Genomic DNA, 7,943 nt, shown 5'->3' with positions numbered 1-7,943 from the left:
AACATGCCTGGCTAATTTTTGTATATTTAGTAGAGAAGGGGTTCCACCATGTTGGCCAGGCTGGTCTCGAACTCTTGACCTTAGGTGATCTGCCCACCTTGGCCTCCCAAAGTGCTGGGATTACAGGTGTGAGCCACTACACCTGGCCACTTATTCAGTATTTTTGACAACAGTCATCAAGCATTTGCTTGAACATCTTTGAGAAGAGGAAACCACTACATAATTTCCACACCATCCCACCAGCTCTAAATCTTAGAAAGCTCTGTCTTGCGTGCACATAATGCAATTGTGTTATGGTGCTGCTGAGAGGAGGCTGAAAGATCTGACCAACTAGGATTCCCGGGCTGACTGTAGCACGCGCCAATTAGGGGAGGTGGGCGAGTCACTTTACTTCTTCCCCCTCTGTTTACTGGCAATTGTACAGCAGACTTCCATGGGATTGTTGTGATCATTTAATTAGATAAAGGGGCTGGGTGCACAATGACTCACACCTGTAATCCCAGCACTTTGGGAAGCTGAGGTGGGCAGATCACTAGAAGTGAGGAGTTCAAGACCAGCCTGGACAACATGGTGAAACCCTGTCTCTACCAAAAAAATACAAAAATTAGCTGGGCATGGTGGCAAACACCTGTAATCCCAGCTATTCAAGGGGCTGAGGCAGGAGAATTGCTTGAACCCAGGAGGCGGAGGTTGCAGTGAGCCGAGATGGCACCACTGCACTCTAGCCTGGGTGACAGAGTGAGACTCTGTCTCAAAAAAAAAAAAAAAAATTAGATAAGAGACATAAAGCCCAAACACATCAGTATTTAATAAGTGTTCTTTCTCTTCTTCCCTGCCTGTGACAGCCCTTCCCATGGTTTGAAGCCCGCTATCAGGGTTCTCCTGTGTCCTCCTACTTTTAGCCTAACAACAACGATTGTTTTCAATCGCTTGCATCTGTCATATTTTAAGTTGTCAACAGTGGCATTCTTTTCCAACTATGGCAACTGAAATTCCATATCTCACAAAATGGATAGGTCTCAATGCTCCAGGCTAGACCTATAAGATGGGAGGACAGCAAGATCTATTTACTGACTGTGATCTCAAAATGTGGTCACTGCTAAGGGACACATTTATCTAAGGGAGAGAGTGAGGCCTTCATTAGAAATGTTGACTCTAGGCCGGGCACGGTGGCTCATGCCTGTAATCCCAGCACTTTGGGAGGCTGAGATGGGTGGATCACTGGAGGTCAGGAGTTCGAGACCATCCTGGCCAACATAGTGAAACCCTGTCTCTACTAAAAATACAAAAATTAGCCAAGTGTGGTGGCACATGCCTGTAATCCTAGCTACTCAGGAGGCTGAGGCAGGAGAATCATTTGAATCAGAGAGGCAGAGGTTGCAGTCAGCTGAGATTGCACCACTGCACTCCAGCCTGGATGACAGAATGAAACTCTGTCTCAAAAAAAAAAAAAAAAGAGAGAGAGAAAAGAAGAAAGGAAGAAAAGGAAGGAAGGAAGGAAGGAAGGAAGGAAGGAAGGAAGGAAGGAAGGAAGGAAGGGAGGGAGGGAGGGAGGGAGGGAGGGAGGGAGGGAGGGGGAGGGGGAGGGGAGGGGAGGGGAGGGTAGGGGAGGGGGAGGGAGGGGAGGGAGGAGAATGTTGACTCTAATTAAATGCTTTCATTCGCTGTCAGACCATGGACCAAAGGACTTAAGTATAACTAAAAAGAGCCCTCAAATCACTCAGGCTCTTAGAAGGACTGACTGTAATTATGATCTCACCTCCTTTTTCTTATTGCTTTTTTTATTTTTTTAGAGATAGTCTTGCTCTGTCACCCTGGTTACAGTGTAGTGGTGCCATCATAGCTCACTGCAGCCATGAATTCCTGGGCTCAAGTGATCCTTCCACCAAAGCCTCCCAAAATGCCGGAATTACAGGTGTGAGCCACCATGCCCTGCCAGTTCTCTTCTAGAAAATATATACCTACTAATGTAACCTAACAGCCATAACAATATCTATCCAGTCTGAATGGTTTTAGACTCTTTGCATGTAGAATAATTTCAGAATTTAATTCTAACTTCTAGTAGGGAAGTATTGCTACTAAAGTATATTTGAGGCCTGACACAGTGGCTCACGCCTATAATCCCAGCATTTTAGGAGGTTGAGGCGGGCAGATCACCGGAGGTCAGGGGTTCAAGACCAGCCTGGCAACATGGCAAAACCCCGTCTCTACTGCAAATACAAAAACTAGCCAGCATGGTGGCACAAGTCTGTAATCCCAGCTACTCAGGAAGCTGAGTCACAAGAATTGCTTGGACCCAGAAGGTAGAGGTTCCAGTGAGCAGAGATCATGCCACTGCACTGTAGCCTGGGCAACAGAGCGAGACTCCATGGAAGGAAAGAAGGAAGGAAGGAAGGAAGGGGAAAGGAAGAAGAAAGGAAGAAGAAAGGAAGAAGGAAGGGAGGAAGGGAGGAAGGAGTATATTTGACCAAAGAACAGCTTCCAGATTATCCTCATAAAAGAGTTTATACATTTGTATTATTTAATAAAGACATATTATGGCTATGCCCAGGCACTCTTCTGTCTTTATTATTATTATTATTATTATTATACTGTAAGTTCTAGGGTACATGTGCACAACATGCTGGTTTGTTACATATGTATACATGTGGCACGTTGGTGTGCTGCACCTATTAACTCCTCATTTACATTAGGTATATCTCCTAATGCTATCCCTCCCCCCTCCCCCCACCCCACAACAAGCCTCCGTGTGTGATGTTCCCCATCCTGTGTCCAAATGTTTTCATTGTTCAGTTCCCACCTATGAGTGAGAATATGCGGTGTTTAGTCATTAAAAAGTCAGGGAACAACAGCTGCTGGAAAGGATGTGGAGAAATAGGAACACTTTTACACTGTTGGTGGGACTGTAAACTAGTTCAACCATTGTGGAAAACAGTATGGTGATTCCTCAAGGATCTAGAACTAGAAATACCATTTGACCCAGCAATCCCATTACTGGGCATACACCTAAAGGATTATAAATCATGCTGCTATAAAGACACATGCACACATATGTTTATTGCAGCACTATTCACAATAGCAAAGACTTGGAACCAACCCAAATGTCCATCAGTGACAGACTGGATTAAGCTAGAAACCATCATTCTGTGCAAACTGTCTTCTGTCTTTGTAGATACCAACTCATTTAATCCTCTGTGAAGTAGGTATAATTGCAATTGCTTAGGAATGGGCAGATTGAGGTTACCTAATTTGCCCAAGGACACACAAACAGTAAATAGAAAAGCCAGGATTTATACTTGCCAAGGAAACGCAAGGACACACAAACGGTAAATAGAAAAGCTAAGATTTATACTTGGGTTCTGGCCTCCAGAATCTATCTATATAAAACATCATCCTACTGTGCTTTGCCTTCAACTCCACCATCTCAAGTTGTATGTGGTGTGTGTGTGTGTGTGTGTGTGTGTGTATTGGGGGAGGGAGAAGAGGACTTGCTACTGAGACTTCAGACTGGGAAGCCCCACTCTTACTAGCTCCGAGAGTTTACAACTGGAGATATCAAGTGACTGAAGATTTCCCTATCTTTTCTAGAGATTGCCACTCTTCTAGAGGGATCTATATAGTTCAAGGGAGAGAACTGGGAGGCCACAGCCTGGGTGTCACGTAGGTAGAATCAGTCCTATCCTTCATGTGGGGCCAAGAGTGACACCTGTCACAAATGAATCTCACTCCCACCTCCAAAACCAATATTAAAAATCCAGTCAGCCTCCCTGATCCTGCTCTTGGGCAGTTAATCATTTGACCCCAAACAACGGACCAGAGCATTAATAGGAATAAATGTGCTCTTGTATTCAGCCTGTGCTTCCAGCCCATGGAGCCTTAACGCTCCGAAATTGAGATCAAAGTCAATCTTGTCATCCTATCCCTTTTTCCCTTATCACCTCCAGCCACCAACTCTGCAATGTTCACTCAAATCCTTGAGCAGACCCGTGGAGCCTTTGCTTTCTCTGGGGAGGTGGGGGATGTTTGCCCAGTCCTTCACCCCTGTAACTAATCCCACCTGGGAAATTCCACAGGGATGCAGCTAAGGGAAAACTGATTCTGAGCCCCAGTGTGGCAGATGGAGCTGGAAATACAAAGGTGGGCAGCTCAGAATTTTGCTGGCTATAGTGGATTCAGCATTGCTGCACACAAGGGCCCTGCTAGAAACGGATCCCTTAAAGCAAAGGAGGACTGAATAGAATAAGAATGGTCCAGGTTATAAGGAAAGATAAAGCCTGTTTATCATAAGTTTCTGTTCCTATTACTATTTTTTGGGTGGGATCAAGAGGCAAGAGATTCAAAAGTTTATGAGAAAGCCCTATACACACCCAAATTCCTAGAACTTGTGAATATGTCCCCTTACCTGACCACAGGGACTTTGCCTTTGATTAAAATGACAGCTTTAAGATGAGGATATTACCCTGGAGTACCTGAGTGGGCCCAATCACAGGCATCCTTAAAAACAGAGAACCAGCTGGGCGCAGTGGTTCACACCTGTAATCCTATCACTTTGGGAGGCCAAGGCACGAGGATAGCTTGAGGCCAGGAGTCTGAGACCAGCCCAGGCATCTCTACAAACAAACAAATAAAAATTTTAAAAATTAGCCAGGCATGGTTTTAAAAATTAGCTAGGTTAAAACCATGCCTGGCTAATTTTTAAAATTTTTATTTGTTTGTAGAGATGGGTCTTGCCTCCCAAGGCTGAGGTGGGAGGATCACTTGAGCCCAGGAATTCGAGACTGCTGTGATCTATGATCCTGCCACTGCACTCCAGCCTGGGCAACAGACCAAGACCCTGTCTCTATAAAAAATTAAAATTAAAATTAAAAAGTTGTGAACCTCTTCTGTGGTGAGAGGTTTGATATGAGAAGGACTGGACCCCCATTTGCTGGCTTTGATGAAGGAGATGGGCAGTAGATCACACACGTAATCCCAGCACCTAGGCTCCAACGATCTGTCTGCCTTGGCTTCCCAAAATGCTGGGATTACAGATGTGAGACACCTAGGCTCACCTAGGCCCCATTTGCTGGCTTTGATGAAGAAGAGGGGCAGTAGCTCACACACATAATCCCAGCACATTGGGAGCCTGAGGCGGGTGGATGGCTTGAGCCCAGGAGTTCAAGACCAGCCTGGGCAACATGGCGAGACCCTGTCTCTATGAAAAAAAAGAAAATGTTGTGCAATGGAATACTATTCAGCAATTAAAAATGAATTATTTAATGAAAAAGAAGAGGGGCATAAACAAAGGAATGTGGGTGGCCTTTAGAAACTGGAAAAGGCAAGAAAGTGGATTCTTCCCTCAATCCTCCGGAAAGGAACATAGCTGAGGTCTAAACTCTGGCCTTTTTCCTCTCTTGCCCAAATTCCTTTCTTTTTTTTTTGAGATGGAGTCTTGCTCTGTCACCCAGGCTGTAGTGCAGTGGCACGATGTGGGCTCACTGCAAACTCCAGCTCCCGGATTCAAGTGATTATTGTACCTCAGCCACTTGAGTAGCTGGGACTACAGGCACGGGCCACCATGTGCCACCATGCCCAGCTAATTTTTTGTATTTTTAGTAGAGACGGGGTTTCACTATGTTGGCCAGGCTGATCACGAACTCTTGACCTCAAGTGATCCACCTGCCTCAACTTTCCAAAGTGCTGAGATTACAGGCGTGAGCCACCACACACAGCCCCAAATTCCTTTCTAAGGGGCCGCAGGATGCACCTTCTACAAATCATAAAATCTCATCAGATGGGTTTTATTTAACCCTATATAACGTGGCTTACTTCCCAACCTGACTCTGGCACAACATTATATGAAAGGCAAAGAAGGAAATAGCCAGGTGCAGAGGCTCACATCTGTAATCCCAGCACTTTGGGAGGCCAAGGCAGGCAGATCGTTTGAGCCTAGGAGTTCGAGACCGGCCTGGGCAGTATAGGAAGACAAAAAATACAAAAATTAGCCAGGCATGATGGTGCATACCTGTAGTCCCAGGTAGTTGGGAGGCTGAGGTGGGAGGATTGCTTGAACCTGGGAGGCAGAGGTTGCAGTGAGCCAAAATTGTGCCACTACACTCCAGCCTGGTCAACTGAGTGAGGTGAGGTCTCAAAAGAATAATTAATAATAATAATAATAATAATAATAATCTGTATTAACTAGATCTTTCCTCTTCCAGACCCTCCCAGTCCTGAAGAGATTAGCTGGAGTGTAGCATCTTTTAAAGGTCTAAATAGGAAACATTTGCCATTTATTATCTCTAAGGGCAGCCACCTATGAGACTTCATCTACATAATAAGAACTCTCATCTCTGCACACCCTTACCTATACTCAGACACCACTTTCTATTGATTCCAGGTCTTTAGATAATAACTCTTTCAACCAATTGCCAATCATAAAATCCTTGAATCCATCTGTGACCTGTAAGACCTGCTTCGGGTTGTCCTGCCTTTCCAGACTGAACCAATGTGTACCTCACACATACTAATTGATGTCTTATGTCTGCATAAATCCAAGCTGTAACCCAATGACCTTGGGCACATATTCTCAGGACCTCTTGAGACTGTCCCTTTGACCATGGTCATTCATATTTGGCTCAGAATAAACCTCTTTAAGTATTTTACAGAGTTTGACTCTTCATCAACACAGCCCTACCGACAGGCTTGATTTTAGCCCAATGAGATCTGTGTCAGACTTCTGACCTACCTACCTAAGAGAATAAATTTGTGTCCTTTAAGCCATTAAGTCTGTGGTTATTTACTACAGCAGCAATAGAGAGAATAAATAAGAGAATAAATTTGTGTCGTTTAAGCCATTAAGTTTGTGGTTATTTACTACAGCAGCAATAGGGATCTAATAAGCCCCTTGACTAACTATGAAGACCTTTCTCCACAGAAATCTAGCCACTGATTACAAATGACAAAACTCATCTCTAACATCATTTGAGAAATCGGTCACTGGTGAAGCAAAAGTACATGGAGAAGGATGTATCTCGCAAAGGCTTTAAACCAGGGGTTGCAAACGAAAAGCCCAAGAACAAAGCCTACAGAAGAGGGTGTTTTGTTTTCTGTACACTGCTTCAATACTAAAAAACTTGACATGAAATTTCGGGTTCTGGTTTCTCTTAAAAAGTTGAAAGGGAGGCCAGGTGTTGTGGCTCGTACCTGTACTCCCAGCACTTTGGGAGGCCAAGGCAAGAGGATCACTTGAGGCCAGGAGTTCAAGACCAGCCTGGGAAACAAAGAGAGACTCTTGTCTCTACAAAAAACAAAAATTGGCAGGTGTGGTGGTGTATGCCTGTAGTCCCAGCTACTTGGGAATCTGAGGCAGGAGGATGGCATAAGCCTAGGAGTTGGAGGTTGCAGTGAGCTGTGATCAAGCCTCTGCACTCCAAGCTGGGTGACAAAGCAAGATCCTGTCTCAAAAAAAAAAAAAAGTATTCATCTTAAGAATTCATCTGAGTTCTTCATCTTAAGAACTCAGGCTAGGCCAGGCGAAGTGGCTCACCCTGTAATCCCAGCTCTTTGGGAGGCCAAGGTGGGCAGATCACCTGAGGTCAGCAGTTCAAGCCCAGCCTGGCCAACATGGTGAAACCCCATTTCTACTAAAAATACAAAAATTAGCCAGGCATGGTGGCACACACCTGTAGTCCCAGCTACTTGGGAGGCTGAGGCATGAGAATCACTTGAACCCAGGAGGCAGAGCTTGCAGTGAGCCAAAATCACACCACTTCACTCCAACCTTGACAATGGAGTGAGACTCCATCTCAAAAAAAAAAAAAAAAAAACAAAAGGAACTCAGGCTAGTTCACCTTCTCTCATCTTTTTCTCCCAATCCCCACTCCTCTCCCAGCCATTCTGGGAATGTTCTTAGTTTTTGGGCAGTGGTTGCCGGCCTTCAGAATGGCCTAAGATGTTGTTTTCCC

The sequence above is a fragment of the Theropithecus gelada genome, chromosome 8 (genome assembly GCF_003255815.1).
Source record: "Theropithecus gelada isolate Dixy chromosome 8, Tgel_1.0, whole genome shotgun sequence".
Taxonomy (NCBI): Eukaryota; Metazoa; Chordata; class Mammalia; order Primates; family Cercopithecidae; genus Theropithecus; species Theropithecus gelada.
The sequence above is the reverse complement of the archived record's forward strand: the minus strand, read 5'-3'. Positions refer to the sequence as shown.